General features: G+C 43.3%; 1 long non-coding RNA gene across 1 annotated transcript; it reads left to right on the forward strand.

Moving 5' to 3' along the window:
* The first annotated feature begins 1,303 nt into the window (after positions 1-1,303).
* Positions 1,304-16,390, forward strand: LOC140195073 (uncharacterized). The gene is made up of 3 exons (XR_011885351.1): positions 1,304-1,397; positions 3,677-3,768; positions 15,207-16,390. It is a non-coding gene; the product is annotated as an uncharacterized lncRNA (long non-coding RNA).
* Positions 16,391-22,277: the final 5,887 nt, after the last annotated feature.

The raw sequence follows: 22,277 nt of genomic DNA on the forward strand, positions 1-22,277 counted from the left end.
GATGCATTTTTTTTGTTTAATTGCAAATGGTATTGCAGAGAAATAATACGTTTTATTCCTGACACCCTTCACTAATGTTCATCAGTTGCATTGTTAAAGCTGCAGCTGTCAATGAGACCCATCATCAAGCCACATTAATGAATGCCACGTTGATTTTATGGCTGTTGAAGGAAGAAGTCCCTTGAACTGGTGATGGTGGAACGATTTCGCGTTAGGGTTCTGAGAAAGCAGCCAGATCACAGCAGTTGTCAAGGTCAATAATTAGCCCTTTGTACAATGATATCTCAGCCCAAATGCACTCTGCTGCCAGTGAATGGCCAAGCTTTCCTGGAACTGCACTCCACAATTAGCACTCTGTATCATGCCTGTAATGGATGAACAAATTAATTTGTTCATTCACTGGAGACTTTCAGGGAGGAGATGTCTGGGCAGCCAGTGATGGGGAATAAATCTGAGTTTGTGAATGTTGCACACAACCACTTTTTTTTAACAACTTTTCCTAATAAACTTCTAATCTGAAGATTCCGATACACTGGAAATGGGATGTAGGGCTGGATGGTGGCGCAATGACATCGGCACCAGACACGGGAGCGGAGGTTCCCGGGTTCAAAACCAGTCAGGTCTGCTCCCGAGTATGCTTTCCATCCGTGCCGGGTTGAGTGTCGAGATCGCAACTCAACCTTGTAAAATTAAAGGGAAAAATGCTGCGAAAATGTCTGTATGAGGTGTGGCGCACCACACAGTCTCTCTCTCGCTCCACGCCTTGTAAAAAACCATGAAAAAGACATCATCATGGACACAGGCATGGACACACGCACGCACGTGCAGACGCACACGCAGACACACATGTACAGACTCGCACGCATGCAGGTACATGCCAAAAAAAAAGGAAATGAGATGTTATTACACTGACTTCCTCGTATGAGCTTCATGTTAACATTAAATATTTAAAAATGAAGGGAAAGAGTAATTAGGAACTACTGATCTGCTCGCTCAACATCAGGGTACTAGGGAAGATACTGGGATCTACAGAAAAATAAATGATATAATAACTATCTGAAAAGATAGCTGGATTGAGCAGAATTACCATGGATTTATGAAAGGGAAATCCTGCTTGACGGAACAAATCCTGCACGGTGAGATAGCAGTTAGCATAACACAAGCAGAGTGCCAGTGACTGGGGCCCAATTCCTACTCTGCCTGTAAGGGGCGTGTATGTTGTCCCATGACCTCATGGGTTTCCTTCAAGTGCTCGGATATCCTCCCATGTTGCAAAGATTAGCGGATTAGCTGGTCACGTGGGTGTAATTGTGCAACGCGGACTCATTGGATCAGAAGGCCTGTTACCATGCCATACCTGTAAATTTAAAAAAAAACAAAACACTGGAAACCAGCAGGTCAGGCATCATCCAAGAACATGAATAAATGGTCCACACTTCAGGCCTAGATTCTTCAACAAGACAGGAGAGGAAGGGGGAAGATGCCAGAATAAAAAGGTGGGTGGGGGGAAGGAGCACAAGCTAGAAAGTGATAGGGAAACCATGTGGGAGGGGAAAGGTAAAGGCTGGAGAAGAAGGAATCTGATAGGAGAGTTGAGTGGACCCTGGGAGGAGGGGAAGAAGGAAGGGCACCAGGGGGAGGTGGTGGGCAGGTAAGAAGTAAGAGGCCAGAGTGTGGAATAGAAGAAGAGGGAAGGAGGAGGGGAAAATACTGGAAGGAGAAATTGATGTTCATGCAATCAGGTTGGAAGCTACCTAGATGGAATATGAGCTGTTGCTCCTCCATCCTGAGAGTGATCTCATTGTTTCACAAGAGGAGGCCGTGGACTGACATGTCCCCCTTCCCTTCCAGTGCTGGAGAAAGGTTTTGGTCCGAAACATCGACTGCTTATTCATTTTCATATCTGATCTGCTGTGTTCCTCCAGCTTTTTGTGTGTGTTGCTTTGGATTTCCAACTTCTGCAGAGCCTCCTGTATCTATAACCTCTGGAATTGTTCGATGATATAATGAGTAGAGTATATGAAGGAATTTGTGACTTTGCTTTACTTGGATTTTCAAAAGGCTTTCAAAAAGTTCCTATGTAAAGAGTTGGTCAGCAAGATTTCGAATAATGGAATTGGGGCTAATATACTGAGATGATTTAATTATCAGACAGAAAATAAGAATGGTAATGAATAAACCTTTCTTGGGTGGCAAAGTCGTGACTAGTTGTATACAATGGGAGTTGACTGCTTGGGTCCCCACGTGTCAGGGTCTGTGGCAGTGATTTGGCTGAGGGAACCAATTGTCAATAAACAACTTCATTGATGATACTAAATTAGGTGGGATGCCGAGTGGGGAGGAATGTGTAAAGAGATTTCAACGAGATATAGTCAAGCAGAGTGAGAGGGTAAAAGCATGGATGAGAGGGCAGGAGCACAATAATGTGGAAAATAGTGAAACTACCCACAGAACAGAAAATCAGGGTATGTTTAAATGGTGTGAGCTTGGGTAAGGTTGATGTTCAATTAGACCCTGATGTCCATGTACACAGGGTGGCATGGTGGTGTAGCGGTTAGCACAATGGTTTGCAGTACCAGTGACCCGGGTTCAATTCCCGCCGCTGTCTGTAAGGACAAACAAGAGCAAATCTGCAGATGCTGGAGAAACTCAGCAGGCCAGGCAGCATCTATGGAAAAAAGCACAGCTGACGTTTCAGTCTGAGACCCTTCGGGGCAGGCAAGGAGATAAGTCCTGCCGAAGGGTCTCGGCCTGATTTATTGACTGTACTTTTTTCCATAGATGCTGCCTGGCCTGCTGAGTTCCTCCAGCATTTTGTGTGTGTTGTCTGTAAGGAGCTTGTATGTTCTTCCCGTGACCATAGAGGTTTCCTTCGGGTGCTCTGATTCATCCCACAGTCCAAGGACATACCAGTTGGTAGGTTAATTGGTCATCGCAAATTGTCCCATGATTAGGCTAGGATTAAATCAGCGGTGCTGGGCCAGAAGGGCCTATTCCACACAGTTTCTCAATCAATCAATCAATAGATGAATAGATAGATAAATGAATAAATAATTAAGTAAATAAAGCCAACGTGCAGCAGGTGATGGATGGGAAAGTTACTATTAGTTTTTCTGATGAAAGGGGTTGTGTATAGCTGTCTTACCACATTTACATCAGCCTTGATGAGACTGCACCTGGAGGACTGTGTGCTGTGTTCAGCAAAAGGAATCTTTGCCATCGAGGGAGTGCAACAACGGTTCACTAGACTGGTTCCAAAGATGGGGATCTGGCCACATGACAAGAGATTAAGTAGATTAGATCTATGTCGTCCAGAGTTTAAAAGAATGAAATTTACTAAATTCTTAAAGTCTTGACAGGGAAGATGTTTCCTCTGGCTCAGGAACCTAGAAACAGAAGCCACAGGCTAAGGCAAGGAGAAATGTCTTACAAAGTAAGTGGGGAGTCTTTGGAACTCTGTACCCCGGAAGCTGTGAGACTCCATTATCGGGGTAATTGATAATAGAGACTGAAGCTAAGATAATAAGGCTATGAGAATGTTATGGGAAATGGTGCCTAGGTAGATCAACCACCAGTTAGTTGAATGGTAAAGCAGTTCTGAAGGAATGTATGGCCTATTCTTACTTCTGTTATGTCCTAATGTTTACCATCCTGACGTTTGTTTTCTATTTTTCAGTGATGTATTTAACGCCCTGCTCTTAAACTTCACTCGCATGCTAGAATGCCAGATGTGTCTGGATGGTGTTTCAGCCAAAGTCTCCAGAGATGGTAAATGAAAATAAAAATACACTGCATTTAACACAATAGATTCTGCAGATGCTGGAAATCCAGAACAACACACAGAAAATGCTGGGGGAGCTCAGCAGGTCAGGCAGTATCGATGTAATGAATAAACAGTTAAAGTTTCAGGCCAAGACCCTTCATCAGGACTGGAAAGGAAGGGGGATGATGCCAGAATAAGAAGGAGGGTGGAGAGTGGGGGGAAGGAGGACAAGTTAGAAGTTGATGGGTGATCCCAGGTGGGTGGGTGACGGTGAGATGATGTCAGAAGCTGGAAGGTAATAACTAGAAAAGGTAAAGGGCTGGAGAAGAAGGAATCTGATAGGAGAGAAAAGTGGATCATGGGAGAAAGGGAAGGAGGAAGGGCACTAGGGGGAGGTGATAGGCAGGTGAGGAGAAGAGATAAGAGGCAAGAATAGTGAAATGAAGAAAAGAAAAGGGGGAGGGGAAAATTGCCAGAAGTTGGAGAAATTGATGTTCGTGCCATCAGGTTGAAGACTAGCTAGATGGAACATGAGGTGTTGCTCCTCCAATCTGACAGTAGCCTTATCATGGCAGAAGAGGAGGCCATGGATAGGCACGTCAGGATGGAAAAGGGGATAGGAAATGAAATGGTTGGCCACCAGGAAATTCTGCTTTTTGCAGATGGAGCTGAAGACCAATCTATGTCAAGTCTCACCAATATAGAGGAGACCACATTGGGACATCAGGTACAGTTGACAACTCCAACAGACTCACAGGTGAAGTGCTGCCTCACCTGGAAGGAATGCTTAGGGCCCTGAATGGAGATGTGGGTGGAGCTGAAAGGGCAAGAGTAGCACTTCTGCCGCATGCAGGGGTAAGTACCAGGAGTGAGATCAGCAGGGAGGAATGAATGGACTAGGGAATCACAGAAGGAATGATTCCTGCAGAAGGTGGAGAGTAGGGGGAGATAAAAATGTGTTTAGCAGTAGGGTCCCATTGAAGATGGCAGGTTGCAGAAAATGATATATTGGATGCGGAGTCACATGATGTCTAGGTGAAGACAAATGGAACACTATCCCAGACATCCCACCCTGCAAAAACTGATATCAGGGAGGTAGCACCATCAATTTGCGGGAGACTCCTGGAACTTCAGGGAGAGGTGGGATGTCTGCAACAGAGTAGCTCCTTAGCAGCTAGCCAGCTAGTTTAAATAACGTTAGCTATGCTAATGAACGAATGACACCTGTTAAACTCACCTCAACATGTCTTTTACAGTCTTAACCCACCATGGGCAATAGAAAAGTCTCTGTTGCAAACAGTGCAGCGAGCAACACTGTCATTATTTTTGACCCCTATTAGGCAGGGGTACACTTTAGTGTAGTCCAGGGTGACGTACGTTTTATATTTTCTTTTTTTTTGGAATTCTCTGCCATGGCGCGCTCTCGCTCTCTCACGCTCTCGCTTCCTCTGTCGCGCTCTCACTTTCTCTTTCACTCTCTCGCTCGCTTTCTTTCTCGCGTTCTCGCTTTCTCTCTCGCGCTCTCACTTTCTCTCTCGCTTGGTTGTTCTCACTTGCTTTCTCTCTCGCGGTCTCGCTTGCCTTCTCTCGCTCGCTCAAAGTTGATTTCCATGATATTGTATATAATTTGTGGGCATCAGGGAGCCACTATTCATACACGGGAGACTCCCGGAACTTCCGGGAGAGGTGGGATGCCTGATATCCCTGTTAAGGCAGCGAGAGGATTGGGTGAGTGCGATGTCCAAGAAATGGAGGAGATGTGCGTGAGGGCAGAATGAATGGTGGAGGAAGGGAAACCCTATTCTTTGAAAAAGGAGGACATCTCTGATGTACTAGAAAGGACAGCTTCATCCTGGGAACAAATGCAGCGGAGACGAAGGAACTGAGAAAAAGGAATGGCATTTTTACGAGAGATATAGTCAAGATAGCCACAGGAATCAGTGGGTTTGTAAAAAATATCAGTAGACAATTTGTTCCCCAGTGATGGAGACAGAGAGATCAAGAAAGGGAGAGGAGTTGGAAATGGACCACAAGTGAATTTAAGGGCAGAGTATAAGTTGGATTCAACGTCAAGGACGTTGACGAGCTCAGCATGGGTGCATTAAGAAGCACTAATGATGTCATTAATGTAGCATTGAAAAAGTTGGAGAGCATTACCAGGGGAGGCTTGGAACATAGACTGTTCTACATAGCCATTGAAAAGGCAGGTATATCTAGGGCCCATTTGGGTACCCACGGCTACACCATGAATTTTGAGAAAGTGGGAAGAGCCAAAAGAGAAATTGTTAAGGGTGAGGACCACTTCCACCAGATGGAGGAGGGTGGAGGTGAAGGGGAACTGGGTGACTCTGTTGACAAGAAAGAACTGGAGAGCTTTTTGAAAGGGGATAGAAGGATGTTAGGACTGAACATCCGTGGTGAAAATTAGGCAGTCATGGCCAGTACATTGAATGTTGTCGAGGAGAACGAGAGCTCGAGAAGTGTCTCAGATATAGGTGGTAAGGGACTGAACCAAGGAGAACAAAATGGAGTCAAAGTATGCAGACACAAGTTTAGTGAGGCAGGAGCAGGCATAAACAATAGGCCTAGCATTGGTTGGCCTATTCAAGTCAGTTAGCTTTTGAATCTTGGCTAGAATCGGTGTGGGGTAGTTGGACTGTGAGGTTGGTGGCTGTGCATGGGAGACCTCCAGAGTTAATGAGGTTGGTAATAGTTAATGATGATCCGGAGTGGGGTCCTTTTCAAAGGGGTACGTAAGAGGAGGTGTCAGAGAGTCACCGCCTGGCCTCAGCAAGGGAAAGGGCAGTCGGTCACAATACAACAGCAGCCCTTTTCTGTGTGGTTTTGATGGTGAGGTTGGGACTGGTGTAGGCAGTGTGTTCAGAGGGGTAGGGTTCGAAGAGGAGACAGGGGTGCTGAAGCCGAGCTGGTTGATGTCTGACTGGCAACTAGAGATGAAAAGATCCAGAGCAAGCAGAGAACCGGAGCGGGACGTCCAGGAAGAGGAGGAGGGGTCATTGGTGCAGGGTGGGGAACTCTTGATAGAAGAATACCTCAGCGTCATGGTGGCTACGGAACTCCCTGAGGTGTGGGCGAAGGGAGACAAAGGTAATTCTCTAGCTGCAGACAGAACATTCCACCTCAGAGAGAAGGTCGGGGATTAGTGCTGGAATCAGAGGGGGAAAGAGAGGTGGTGGCGTCAGAGGAGAGGAGAGGAGAGGGGAGGGTTCGGGGATTCGGGTGTTCTGGGAAGGTAGGGTGAGAGGAAGATGGAGGCTCTGAGGACCCACGAGGTGTTGGAGGAGCCTGGGAGACCCAGGGTTGGGGCATAGTTCCTCCACCATTTTGTGTGTGTTGCAGATGCTGCATTTATAGTAGGTCTGTCGAATGTTCCCAGCATTTTCTGTTTATATCTGTGAAGATAGGGGTAGTCAAGGTCTGTGACTGGTAGCTGAAGTCAGTTCAACAGAGAACCAGCCGAATTTATGGGTACAGGACAGCCATATCCCAAAACCTTTCTGGTACCTGAATGTTCATACAGTTAGAGGCTGCAAGGGGAATGTTGGTGGCGAAATCCCAAGATAGATATATACCTCTCATAATCTTGCCTTTGCTGCTGATCTCCAATTCAACACGCCCAATGAGTTCATGAACAGAGTCAAAGAGAGGATGGAGATGATAGAAGCCTCTGATGACAAGATCTTTCCAGGGAGTGATGTGAAGCTAAGTACCTTCATTGCAACAATATAAGAGCACCTGTGCTTGACTACAACAAGTGTGATCCCTCATCATAAAGGTTCCCCTGTGGATGACCCCCGGAGTGACCACCATTGCATGATGGGATGTGAAATTTCATACCCATATTCCCAGATCTACACTTGCAGCAGGCTTACCTGAGTATTCCTGAGCCCAGTTTCTGGAATGCTAAAGCCCAGTAAAGGAATGCTAATATTCCTTTATCAGTTAAGCTCCCAGCACTTGGAAACATGTTGCTTTCAAGTGAAGTTACAGCAGTTTATTGGCCCATTATGTATGAGTTAGTGTCTCTATGCTCATAAGCAACTGTCTATGGCCCCAGACAAGGGGACAAAGTGTCACTGCTTGCCTAGGCAGCCCGAACTTCTTTCACTCAAGTCACCAGCAGCAGTTCCACTTCACCAATGTCACGTGCAGCAATGCTTCCCGTAGTCCCACTGGTGCACTTCCTAATGTGTGGAGATCGCCAAGTATATGAACAAGGTAACAAGGTTGCTTCTCCTGTTGAGATATTGCAAGTCCAAACAAACAGTTGTAAATCTACAAAATGACCAGTAATGCAAACAGATGTTTGCAGATAAAAGCGTGTTGCCTGTGTCCTATAGAATCAGAATCAGGTTTATTATCACCAGCATGTGCTGTGAAATTTGAAATTTTATACCTGACCCTTCCAGCTGTTCAACTGCCACATTCTAAAGAGTAACTTCTCCTGAAGGACTGCAGATTCTGTAGACAATTGTCAAAAATCTTCCTCAGTGTAACAAAAGTAAAGTCAAACAAAAATATAGGGGTATAGATAAGGTAAATACAAGCAGGCCTTTTCCACTGAGGTTGGGTGGGTCTACAACTAGAGGTCATGGGTTAAGGGAGAAAGGTGAAAAGTTTAAGGGGAACATGAGGGGAAATTTCTTCACTGAGAGGGTCGTGAGAATGTGAAATGAGCTTCCAGCACAAGTGGTCCATGCAAGCCTGATTTCAATGTTTAAGAGAAGTTTAGATAGGTACATGGATGGTAGGGGTATGGAGGGCGATGGTCCTGGTGCAGGCTGATGACAGTAGGCAGTTTAAATTGTCTCAGCATGGACTGGGATAGGCCGAAGGGCCTGTTTCTGTGCTGTACTTCACTATGATACAATGACTCTGTATATCAAGCCAAATAAGGAAATGTTAGTTGGGGACTAATTTGTGTTTCAGGAGACAATAGAACAGAGAGGTGGACAGAATTAGGGAAGAGAATTTTAAAGGACCCGGACCAGTCCAGCAGATCCGGGCATTAGAAAAACTGAAATATACAGAAGGTCAGAGTCAGAGGAATGGATAATTCAGGGGATAGCATTGTAAATTGGAATAACTCAAGAGTCAAGGAAGGGTGGTGATAAGACTTAAGCTGTAGGTTTCCAGGAATGAGGAACTTATGTAGGCAGAAAAGAAATGGATGAAAAATGAGCTCAAACTGCTGTGAGTTTGGCTCAAGGAGATGAAGTTGAAGCTTCAAAAAAGGGAGAGAAGTTGGAGACAGGTTAGGAGAGCTTTGCAATAGCCAGGTCTTCTGGAAGTGACAAAGGAATGGGAGAGAATACTCCACTTCAGATAGGCAGAATTCAGTCATGCCTATAGGTGGCTTGCGATGAAAATAAAGGATCGAGATTCATATCGGATTGAGTTGGGTATCATGCGTCCAGCTGTACTGCTGCCACAAAACAACAAATTTTATGTCATCTAAGTCAGTGATAATAATTCTGATTCTGATTCCGATGCTTGCAAATGGTTTCATTCAGCCTGGGACAGTGGCTACAGGGGAAATTCAATCAGCAGGAAAATATTCCTTCTAAAATTTCTCCCTCCTTTATTAAGTAAATAGCTGTTTTTTCATTATTATAATTAAAGGTTGCAATAATAACACAAAATATTTTTGTACTGTAAATGACTTAGGTTCTGTGATTTATTTCAGGGATTCCAAACTAGTCCCAGATTAACAACCAAGGTTTTACAATGTCTACAATGACACACACATCAGTTTTACTAGCTGAATCCTGTTCCTAAGCACAGGCAAAAGAAAATCAAGCATTTTATTTACCTTTCAGACGTTTCTTGTGACCTTCAATATTTTGTCAGCCCTTTGCCAATGAAGTGGAATCAGCACGAATCTATTTTCACGGTTGGGCCTTGTTAGCATGTGAGTGGAGATCAGTCAGCTCTTTACAAGAACTGATGGGCAGCATATGATGGTGGGGGTGGTGGAGAGCAACAGATCTGTTGGGTCTTCACTCACAGTCCAGACAAAGTGGTCACCAAAGCTGCAACTGAAGCTGTCAGGGATCATTCTGCAGTTATGATATTATGGATAACATATTTAAGGATTAACTAAAATGAGAACTAGTCTTTGAGGAATAAAACCTGTACACAATTTAACTTCCAACTAATACTTTGTGGCTTGTGAAACTGATCATTGGATGTGAGATATTCTGATGTCGTATTGAAGCTACATAGGGGAAGACGATAGATAAATGTTAAACACAAGAGATTTTACAGATGCTGGAAATCTTGAGTATGGGTAACACACAGAAAATGCTGGAAGAATTCATCAAGTCTGGAGGAGAGTGAACAGTCAACACAATGGAAAACAAAATATCACACTATGGGATTATTGTAGTATAAGTGTTAATGGGTGGCTGATGGTCAGCAGTGACAAGATGAGCTGAAGGGCCTATTTCTGAGCTGTATGACTCTATAAATCTTTCCTCTCTCACCCCAAATTATGCCTCCTAGTTATAGACACCCCTACCCTGGGGAAAAGGCTGTTATCATCCATCTTATCTATGCTTCTTATAATTTTAAAGGCCGACCCCCCCATTCTCCAACGTTACCATCCTATTCCTTGCCTGGCCAACCTCTCCCTATAACTCATGCTCTCTAGGCCTGGCAACATGCTCATAAATCTTTTCTACCCTCTTTCCATTTTAACTACATCTTTCATACAACAGGGTGACCAAAACTGTACACAGTACTCCAAGTGCGGCCAGATCAACAACTTATACAACTACAACATGATGTCCCATCTCTTATACCCAGTGTCCTGACTGAAGGCCATTGTGTAAAGCAGCTCTTTACACTACTTTCAACAAACAATGCACTGTACTCCCAGATGCCTCTGTTCAATTATGCTCCCTGAAGCCCTATAACTATTCATAGTACAAGTCCTATGCTGGTTTGACTTCCTCAACAAAGGAATACAACACCTCACACTTAACTGTATTGAAATCCATTTGCCACTCCTGTAGCATTGCCAAAAATGAAAAACAATCTGATTCCCATCAGTTTTCAGTCCACAGGGATTCCCCTAAGTTTCTGTTGCTTATTACAGTACTTTAATTCCCATCCCACACCAACTCTGTCCCGTCAACCTTTGGCCTCTTGTACTGCACAACAAGATCCAACAAGAGTTTGAGGAACAGCCTCATCTTTTATCTGGGAGAATTCTGACTTAATGTTGAATTTTACAACTTAGTGTAACTTGATTTCTACCTATATCTGTCATGAATCTGAGTTATTGATTCAGCTTTTTGGTCTCATTTTCCTCTTTTTTCCCCCCTGGGAATGGAGGACCTTCCCAGCCTGACACACCCTCCAGCTTTGCTATTCACAACTACATCCTAGGTACTTATGTTCTCACTCTCTAACAGATTCCAATCAACCACTGTCTTGATAACTTTGTTTGCAGTTTAACTCTAATGAGTCTGGCTCTACCCTTTCAGTGAAAACCTCTATCCCTATCCTTCCTGCAGTTCAACATGCTTTTTTTTTTGTTTACTTCGCAGTTCTAATCAGGTGCCTGACTTGAAACATTAGTTCTGTTTCTTTCCCCACAGGTGCAGTCTGACTTGCTAAGTATTTCCAGCATTCTCTGATTTTATTATAGCTTTCTAGCAGATGGTAAATTTTAAATTCCCCATTACCATTAATAGCAGGAGCAACAGGGAGAACTTGAGGTGCAAGTCTCTAGCTCCCTAAGATTTGCCGCACAAGTTAATAGTGTGGTCACGAAGGCATATGGTCTGATAGCCTTCATTACAACAGTTGCAAGGTAATGTTGCAGCTTGATAAAACTGTTTAGAACACGTGTTGATTTCTGGTCACCTCATTATAGGAAGGATGTGGAAGCTTTATAGAGGATGAAAAGAACATTTACTGAGATGCTGCCTGGATTAGAGAGCATGTCTTATAATGAAAGATTGATCAAGCTTGGGCTTTTAGAGACATAATTGCAAGGCAGAGCAATTTGAAAAGAACAAGCCTCATTGAGAGTGAGTCATAATTTGAACCAATAGAAAGAAGGGAAATAGAAGCACAACGGTCATTGTTGGAGTGGGATAGTTAGAGTAGGAAGGTTTGGCTTCGACAAGAACAGTTTTGGAAACACAGGGGAAACTTCTAAATAAGTTTCTAGTGAGTTTTTTTTCTCTTTTTTTGTCTACTAGTATGTAACTAGTGCACCAAGAATGGGTCCAGAGTTAGTGACATGTTCTTCGTGTGGCAGGTGAGAACTCTGGAAGATCTCCAGTCTCCCCAGTAACTACATCTGTATGAAGTGCATCGAGATACAGCTCCTTAGAAACTGTGTTAAAGAACTGGACCTTCAGTTAATACGGGAGAACGAGGAGGTGATAGAAGCTATAGGAAGGTATTCGCCCCTAAGTTGCAGGAGGCAGGTACCTGAGTGACTCTCAAGCGACAAGAAGAGCATGGACAGCCAGTGCAGAGTACCCGGTGGCCATTCCCCTCAACTGGATAATGTTGGCGGTGGGGCACCTACCGGGGGCAGATGCAGCAACTGGGTCTCCAGCACCGAACTTGGCTCTGTGGCTCAGAAGGGAAGTGGGGGAGAACAGAAGTGCAGTGGTGACAGGGGATGCCATAGTTAGAGGAGCAGACAGGAGGTTCCATGGACGTGAAAAAGACAACCAGCTGCCAGGGTCAGGGGCATCTCCGATCGGGTCCACAGCATGCTAAAAGGGGAGAGTGAGGAGACAGAAGTCGTAGTACATATTGGTACCAGTGACATAGGTAAGGAAAGGGAGGAGGTCAGGAGCAGAGAATATAGACAGTTAGATAGAAAGCTGAAAAGCAGGACCTCCATGGTAGTAATCTCTGGATTGTCAATGAGGGAAGAATAGGATGATGTGGCAGATGAATGCATGGCTGAGGAACTGATGCAGGGGGAAGGGTTTCAGATTTCCGGATCATTGGGATCTCTTCTGAGGAAGGTATGACCTGTACAAAAAGGGCAGGTTACAAAACTGAAGGAGCGCCTTGTGAGGAAGGACAGGCAAAGGATAAGGCAAAATTGCAGTCAATGGCATGAGATGAAGTGTAACATGGGGGCAAAATCAAAAAGGATGATGAATACAGGATTGAAGATGTTATATTTGATTGCACACATTATACAGAATAAAGTAGATGATCTTGTAGTACAGTTAGAGATCGACAGGTATGACATTCTGGGTACCACTGAGACGTGGCTGAAAGAAGATCATAGCTGGGAACAACATCCAAGGATAAACATTGTTTCAAAAGCCTAGGCAGGTTGGCAGAGGGTGTTGGGTGGCCATATTGGTAAAAAAAAACAGAAATCAAATCCTTACAAAGATGTAGTATCCTTGTGGGTAAAGTTAAGAAACTTCAAGGGTAAAAAAGACCCTGATGGGAGTTATATACAGGCATCAGTACAGTGCCCAGGATGTAGGATATAAAAAGGGAATTTGTAGAATGCATACAAAATGGTTTTTTAGACCAGCTTGTGGTTGAGCCCACTAGGGGAAAGGCTATTCTGGATTGGGTGTTGTATAATAAAACAGATTTGATTGGAGAGCTTAATGTAAAGGAGACCTTAGGAGGAAGTGATCATAAGATAATAAAATTCACCCTGCAGTTTGAGAGAGAGAAGATAAAGCCAGTATTACAGTGGAGTAAAGGAAATTACAGAGGCATGAGAGAGGAGGTGGCAAGAGTTGATTGGAAGGGGACATTAGCAGGATGGCAGCAAAGGCTGAAGTTTCTGGGAGCAAGTTGAAAGGTGCTGAATACATACATCACAAAGATGAAGGAGATACTAAAAGGAGGTTGAAGCATCTGGCTGACAAGGGAAGTCAAAGACATCATAAAAACAAAAGGATGGGCATATAATATGGCAAATATTAGTGGCTAGCTAGAAGATTGGGAAGTTTTTAAAAACTAAAAATTTAAAAACCCATAAGGAAAGAAAAGATGAAATTTGAATGAAGCGAGCCAATAAAATAACAAAGGATACCAAAAGAATTTTTCAGATATATAAAGGGTAAAAAAGAGGTGAGCGTGGACATTGGACAGCTGGAAAATGACACTGGAGAGGTTTGTAATGGGGATAAAGAAATGGTGGATGGACGTAATAAGTATTTTGTGACATTTTCACTGTGGAAGACACTAACAGAGCCAGAAATTTGAGAGTGTCAGGTGGCAGAAGTGAGTGTAGTTGCTATTACTGAGGAGAAGGTGCTTGGGAAGCTGAAATGTCAGAAGGTAGATAAGTTACCTGGACCAGATGGACTACACCCCAGGGTTCAGAAAGAGGTAGCTGAAAATATAGTGGAGGCATGAGTAATGATCTTTCAAGACCACTAAATTCTGGAATGGTTCTGAAGGACTAGAAAATTGCAAATTCAATCCACTCTTTAAGAAGATAGAGAGGCAAAAGAAAGGAAATTATAGACCAGTTAGCGTGACTTCAGTGGTTGGTAAAATGTTGGAGTTCACTATTAGGGACGAGGTTCCTGGAGGCACATGATAAAATAGGCCAAAGTTAACATGGTTTCCTTCAGAGGAAATGCTCTCTGACAAATCTGTTGGAATTCTTTGAGGAACAGGCAGGATAGACAAAGGAAAGTGGATGTTGTGTACTGGAATTTTCAGAAGCCCTTTGACAAGGTGCTGCACATGAGGGTGCATAACAAGGTAAAAATCCACGATATTACAGGAAAAATATTAACATGGATAAAAGATTAGCTGACTGGCAAAGAGTGGGAATAAAGGGGAAATTTTCTGGTTGGCTGCCGGTGGCTAGTAGTGTTCCACGGTCCGTATTGGGACCACCTCTTTTCAAGTTATACGTCAGTGATTTGGATAATGGAATTGATGTATTTGTGCCCAAGTTTGTAGACGATATGCTGATAGATGGAGGGGTCAGGTAGCATGAAGGAAGCAGGAAGTATGCAGAAGAACTTAGACAGATAGGGAGAAGGGGTAAAGAAGCAGATAGACTATAGTGTAGGGAAGTGTATGGTCATGCACCTTGGCAGAAGGAATAAAGGTGTATAGTATTTTATAAATGGGGAGAAAATTCAAAAATCAGAGGTGCAAAGAGACTTGAGAGTGCCTTGCAGGGTTCCTTAAAGTTTAACTGAGGTCCCTCACTTTTACTGTGTTGGCTCAGGAATCCTGCATCAGGACAGACTTGCTGACAGAAGTGGCAAATCCTTTCATCTCAGTGGGTACTCAGCTCTCGTGAGGAAGAAATGAATAAGATTAGTTCTATTTTAACCTTTAAGTTTGCAGTAATATTTTGAATTACTCATAAAAGTACTTTAAGCATTTTTACATTCTGTTGATGTTTTTAAAAAGTAATAATAATTTTTTTAAATATTACTTATTTCAGCCTTAATACTTTTTGACTGTGGGTGAATGGCAGGGTGCTCAGCGACATTACATGGACAGCGGTCCCCAACCTTCGGGCCGCGGACCGATACATTGCCGCGAAGAATGCAGTGGTGCAGCGGTGGTCGGAACGCACCCAGCACATCTTTAAGAAAAAATCTGAAATAAACAAGCTAATTAATTACATGTAAACCAGATCAGATTATTGAAATTTTACCTAATTTTTCATGTTATTATTTCAATTCCTTTTCCCAAAGTAGTGGGAAACTATAACACTAGATCCTACGGCTCTGGGAACTGAAAAGGAGTAATTTACACCTATTTGGCATATGTCATTTTAAAAACACACTGAAATGTCAAAATCATTCATTTGTTCTGAAGTCTGCAATTAGACTCTAAATAAGACAACTGCTTCGTTTGGATGGACATAAAATGTCTTTTCCAGGGCAATCATGGGTGCTCTACCCATGTGGCCTGTGGAGGCTCTATCATTACATGTATTCAGGGTAAAAATTGACAGAATTTTACATCTGAAGAGAATTAAGCGATATTGGCTGAGTGTTGGAAATTAGACTGAGGCAGACAACCAACTACCATTTAACTGGATGGGGGAAGCACTCCTGAGAGGCCAAATGATCACCTTCCCTTTTCATTTGCTGTATTCTTACATTACTGAACATGAAAAAGTTGCAAATACAGAAGAAAAACATAATCTTTGCCTAGTTAATCAAGGCCCAGTATGTACGCCTTCTCTTTGCTGTCCCTGTGTCCAGCTGCAGATTTTCATCCTTCAAAACCCCGGATATAAACAGGAAGCAGGAAAAGACAGACTCACAGATTTGGTTAGACTGGTGCTGATTTTTTTAAATTATAAATGCGATGCTTAGAAAGCACCGTCTCCGATCAACTGTGGGAAAGTCAGTGCTCTTTTTGAAAATTGGATTAAATATCAATGGGTATTTGGAACATCCAGCTGTGATTATTACTTGTCACCAAAGATTGAAATGGGCCAACTTTAACATCCAATGTTTGATTTTTTGACAAATGCAAACTTCCTGGTGTGAGATGAAAAAAGATGTGATCACTTGTGGCTTGGCTTTTCATGTATGCCACATCCATATTGGTTTCTGAGAGAGTAGTGGCTGAATTACCCAGGCCCAACTCCTTCCCGTAACATATGACATGCTCCTTACTGAAGCAGACTTAACTTACAAGTTGAGTACAGCCTCAACAAGTTGCAATCAACATGCACAAAATCCTGGAGGAACTCAGCAGGCCAGGCAGCATCTATGGAAAAAGAGTAAACAGTGATGTTTTGGGCCAAGTGGGTCTCGGTCTGAAATGTCAACAAGTCCTGATGAAGTATATTGGCCTGAAACATCCACTGTCTACTCTTTTCCATAGATGCTGCCTGGCCTGCTGAGTTCCTCCAGCATTTTGTATGTGTTGCTTGGAATTCCAGCATCTGCAGATTTTCTCATGAAGTTGCAATCAATTTCATTTCTCCAAAATCTGCAATACGCAGAAACATATAATATTACTTTATGTTTTTTAAAAATCAGTCAAAATCCTAACGGGTTTTGTCTGATTTTTTTGTCAGCAAAGAATTGATTAGATGAGTCTGCTAACATTATATTAGCCTCCCAGTCTTATTTAAATATTTTCAGAAATTTGCTTGCATAATTCTGCCTCAGACAATGCATATAACCCAAAAAGCAGATGTAGTCCAAAAACCTCATGAGTGATTACCCTCAGATATACCCCAGGGTACAACACACACACACACACAATATATGATTAACTTAATGGTCATGGAGTTCCCCTCTAGCTTCACTCACTAACTTCCCTCTCCACCAGCACCTAGACGGATAGAGACTGTTCCTTCCAGTTCCATTTGAACTTTAAAAAAAATACCTACTATACATTATATATACACACATCTTTAAATAATATATACATGTACCTTTTTGGTGGCAATCACTTGCTAAGCTACATCTGTGATTGGTCAGCCATGCCCCTGCCTGCTTCACTCAAAGTTTTTTCCTCACACCATCCCAAAGACATTTATTGCCATCTGTAGGTGGACATCCAAATTATTTGAAAAAACTCATTTTCAAGCAAACTCCTTTTTTTTCCCCCTCATATATGTATGGAGTACAGGAACTTGGAGATGAAGATCTTGGAGACTCTCCTTGGTACCCGATATTGAGTTGCTTCTATATTCCTCACGTACAATTTCTAACACCACCAAGAAAGGACCTCCTAATCAACACTCGCCCTTGTATGGGTAAGGATCATCTGAAACTCTGCAGCATATTATTAGGGAAAAGCCATTATTAACAAATATTTCATGCTTTTAAACCAACTGCACAAAGTGCAAATATTTTTGATCACTAATCATGCAGAATCTGAATATATTTCAGCACCCTCACCATGCAGGTTGCAGTGAGAATCAATCAACCCCAAGCTCGAACTGGAAAGAATTTATGTTCTTCCAAACTGATTACATGATGGTTACAATATTCAACTGATTAACTGTATAGTTTTATTTCATAGGTCAAAATGTATACAATTTTATTGAAAAAACATACGATTATGTCAATTAAAAATATATTTCAAAAAAATCAAAAAGTATTTGAAAAAACACACTGAATGTTTAATAACATTTTCAAACATCAGCTAATACAGTGAATAAAATACTGTAGTTTAAAGTGGTCCGTTGTCTCATTCTCAAATCAACACAACTCTGAAAGATGCAAGAGTAATATTTCCACCATCTGGTTAGGAACCCTGCTAGGTATAAATTCTGTAAGACAATTTGTTACTTGGATCACTGTTGCTAATACTTAAAAAAAACTTTAGGGGATTCAAATGCCAACACTAAAACTTTAATATCATCTCCTTCCTTTCTCTGGGGGGGAAAAAAACAATTCTCTCTTTCAAGGCAATGGGCAGAAGTGAAGAAAGAAAGAAAATGCAGTGTTTATTGTCCATTTCTGCTAGACAGCAACATCCAGGAGGTACTTTAGACTTTGTTTCAGAGTCTGGAATTGTCAAAAACAACAGATAGAAAAACTTCCAGGCCCAATACAAGCCTTCAAGCATCTGATCGGAGATTTGTGATGCCACGACTACAGCTGAACTCTACTGCTCTTGCAGACTCTTTGGCTGCTAGATGTCTAAGCAAATGAACTTAACAGAACAAATGCAAAGCAAATGTTTCTTTTTCCATGCAGTTGCAATTGTATGAACAATAAATCTGATGTACCTTACTTCCTTTGAAAGTTGAAAGTTTTGTTTTCGGTTGTCTTTTTCCTTTTAAAAGTTTGCGCTGTTCAAGATAAAGGAGGTTAGAGCAACAACATGGCTGCTGTCTCACATCAAGCATTTTTCATTTATTCTGATTAATCTGGGATCAGGTAATGGGGGAGATAGTTGGAGCAGTGGTGTGCTCCGTATGCAGTATGTGGGAGGTCAGGGTCAACGCAGCTGTCCCTGATGATCACACCTGCAGAAGGTGCATCCAGCTGCAGCTCCTATCACAGCGAGTTAGGGAATTGGAGCTGGAGCTGGATGAACTACGGATCATTCGGGAGGCAGAGACAGAGATAGATAAGAGTTATCGGGAGGTAGTCACACCGAAAAGACGGGAGGTAGGCAACTGGGTGACTGTCAGGAGATGGAGGGGCAGCAGGCAGAGAGAGTAGAGCACCCCTGTGGCCATTCCCATCAACAATAAGTATACCGTTTTGGATACTGTTGGTGGGGATGACCTACCAGGAACAAGTTGCAGTGGTCCTGTCTCTGGCACTGAGGTTGGACCCTCGACTCAGAAGGGGGGGAGGGAAGGAAGGACAGCAGTAGTGATAGGGGATTCTATAGTCAGGGGGGCAGATAGGAGATTTTGTGGGGGAGATTGGGAGTCTCCGATGGTATGTTGTCTCTCTGGTGCCGGGGTCCGGGACATCTCAGATCGGGTGCAGGTTATTCTCGAGAGGGAGGGCAAGAATCTAGATGTTGTGGTCCATGTAAGGACCAACGACGTGGGTAGGAAGAGTGAGGGGGTCCTGTGTAGTGAGTTCAGGGAGTTAGGTGCGAAGCTGAAGGGGAGGACCTCCAGGGTAACAATCTCAGGATTGCTACCTGTGCCACGTGCGAGTGAGGCGAGGAACAGAAGGATTAAACAGATCAATACGTGGCTGAGAGGATGGTGCAGGAGGGAGGGCTTCAGGTTTTTAGATAATTGGGCTTTGTTCCAGGGAAGGTGGGATCTGTTCCGACGGGACGGTTTACGCCTGAACTGGAGGGGTTACTAACATTCTTGCAGGAAAGTTTGCTAGTGCTGCTTGGGGGGGCTTAAACTAAATTTGCAGGGGGCAGGCATCCAGAATGTGAGAGAGGATAGCGAGATGAAGTATAAAGGACAGGTGGGGACTACACGGTTCCAGAATATTAAGTGTGAAGTAGAGAAAGGTGAGGTGGAACGAGTGATAAGGAGGATACATGTGCAGATGGATGGTCTGACGGAGCATGGAGTTAAATGTTCAGAAAGAGTAAGTAAATTTAAGAAGGACAACAAAATTCAAGGGGCGTATAGGCCGGTGAGAGTTCGGGGAGCTGAGTTATGCACAATAGGCAGCGATTTCAACAGAGAGAGGAGAAATGGGTTAAAAATTCTATATCTGAATGCACGAAGTGTCAGAAATAAGGCGGATGAGCTTGAAGCTCAGGTGCGAATGGGTAACTATGATGTTGTTGGGATAACGGAGACATGGTTGCAGGGGGATCAGACCTAGGAATTGAATGTACAAGGGTACACGTGCTATCGAAGGGACAGAAAGGTGGGCAGAGGGGTTGGGGTGGCCCTTTTGATGAGGAATGAGATTCAGTCCCTTGCAAGGGGGGACATAGAATCAGGAGAAGTAGAGTCAGTGTGGATAGAACTGAGGAACAGTAAGGGCAAAAGGACCCTAATAAGTGTTATTTACAGGCCCCCAAACAGTAGCATGGATATTGGGTGCAAGTTGAATAGGGAGTTAACAATGGCATGTGGCAAAGGAAATGTCGCAGTAGTTATGGGGGTTTCAACATGCAGGTGAACTGGGAAAATCAGGTTGGTACTGGACCCCAGGATACGGAGTTTGTAGAGTGTCTATGGGATGCATTTTTGGAGCAGCTTGTACAAGAGCCGACCAGGGATAAGGCTATTCTGGATTTAGTGTTGTGCAATGAACAGGATTTGATAAGTGATCTTGAAGTAAAGGAGCCATTAGGAAGTAGTGACCATAATATGATAAGTTTTTATCTGCAAGTTGAGAGGGATAAGGGCAGATCAGAAGTGTCAGTATTGCAGTTGAACAAAGGAGACTATGGACCCATGAGGGAGGAGCTGGCCAAAGTTGACTGGTCGGATATCCTAGCAGAAAAGACAGTGGAACAGCAATGGCAGGTATTCTTGGGAATAATGCACAAGGTGCACAATCAGTTCATCCCCCGGAGAAGGAAGGATTCAAAACGGGGAAAGGAAGGATTCAAAGGGGGGAAGTGGCCACAGTGGTTGACAAAGGAATTCAGAGATAGCAGAACATTAAAAAAAGTATAACAGAGCTAAGGTGAGTGGGAAGACGGATGATTGGGAAATTTTTAAGAAGCAACAGAACTTAACTAAAAAGGCAATACGGGGAGAAAAAAATGAGGTATGAACGCAAGCTAGCTAGGAATATAAAGGAGGATAGCAAAAGTTTTTTTAGGTATGTGAAGAGAAGGAAGTTAGTTAAGAACAATGTTGGGCCCTTAAAGAATGAATTGGGAGAAATTGTTATGGGAAACAGGGAAATGGCAGACGAATTTAATAAGTACTTTGGGTCTGTCTTCACTAGGGAAGACACAAGCAATCTCCCAGATGTATGGATGGGCCAAGGACATAGGGTAACAGAGGAACTGAAACAGATTGACATTAGGAAAGAAACAGTGATGAGTAGACTGATGGGACTGAAGGCTAACAAATCCCCAGGTCCAGATGGTCTGCATCCTAGGGTACTAAAGGAGGTGGCTCTGGAAATTGTGGATGCATTGGTGATCATTTTCCAATGTTCCTTAGATTCAGGATCAGTTCCTGAGGAATGGCGAATGGCTAATGTTATCCCACTTTTTAAGAAAGGAGGGAGGGAGAAAACAGAGAACTATCGCCCTGTTAGCCTAACATCAGTAGTGAGGAAGATGCTAGTGTCCATTATTAAAGATGAAATAGCAGCATATCTTGATAGCAGTGATAGGATTGGGCCAAGCCAGCATGGATTTACCAAGGGCAAACCATACTTGACTAATCTATTGGAGATTTTCGAGGATGTAACCAGGAAGATAGACGCGGGAGATCCAGTGGATGTGGTGTACCTTGACTTTCAGAAGGCATTTGATAAGGTACCACATAGGAGATTGGTGGGTAAAATCAGAGCTCATGGCATTGGGGGGAGGATATTGACATGGATAGAAAACTGGTTGGCAGATAGAAAGCAAAGGGTAGCAGTGAATGGGTGTTCCTCGGAATGGCAGGTGGTGACTAGTGGGGTGCCACAGGGCTCGGTATTGGGACCACAGCTGTTTACAATTTACGTCAATGATTTAGAGGAAGGCATTGTGAATAACATCAGCAAGTTTGCTGATGATACTAAGCTGGGTGGCAGTGTGACGTGATGAGGATGTTAGGAGAATTCAAGGTGACTTGGATAGGCTGGGTGAGTGGGCAGAAACTTGGCAGATAGCATTTAATGTGAATAAGTGTGAGGTTAGTCACTTTGGGAGCAAGAACTGGAAGGCAGATTATTATCTGAACGGTGTGGAGTTAGGTAAGAGAGAAATACAAAGAGATCTAGGAGTACTTGTTCATCAGTCTCTAAAGGTGAATGAGCAAGTGCAGCGGGCAGTGAAGAAGGCTAATGGAATGTTGGCCTTTATTACAAAGGGAATTGAGTACAACAGCAAGGAAATCCTTTCGCATTTGTACAGGGCCCTGGTGAGACCACACCTGGAGTATTGTGTGCAATTTTGGTCTCCAGGGTTAAGGAAGGACATC

This window comes from Mobula birostris, chromosome 3 (assembly GCF_030028105.1).
Source record: "Mobula birostris isolate sMobBir1 chromosome 3, sMobBir1.hap1, whole genome shotgun sequence".
Taxonomy (NCBI): Eukaryota; Metazoa; Chordata; class Chondrichthyes; order Myliobatiformes; family Myliobatidae; genus Mobula; species Mobula birostris.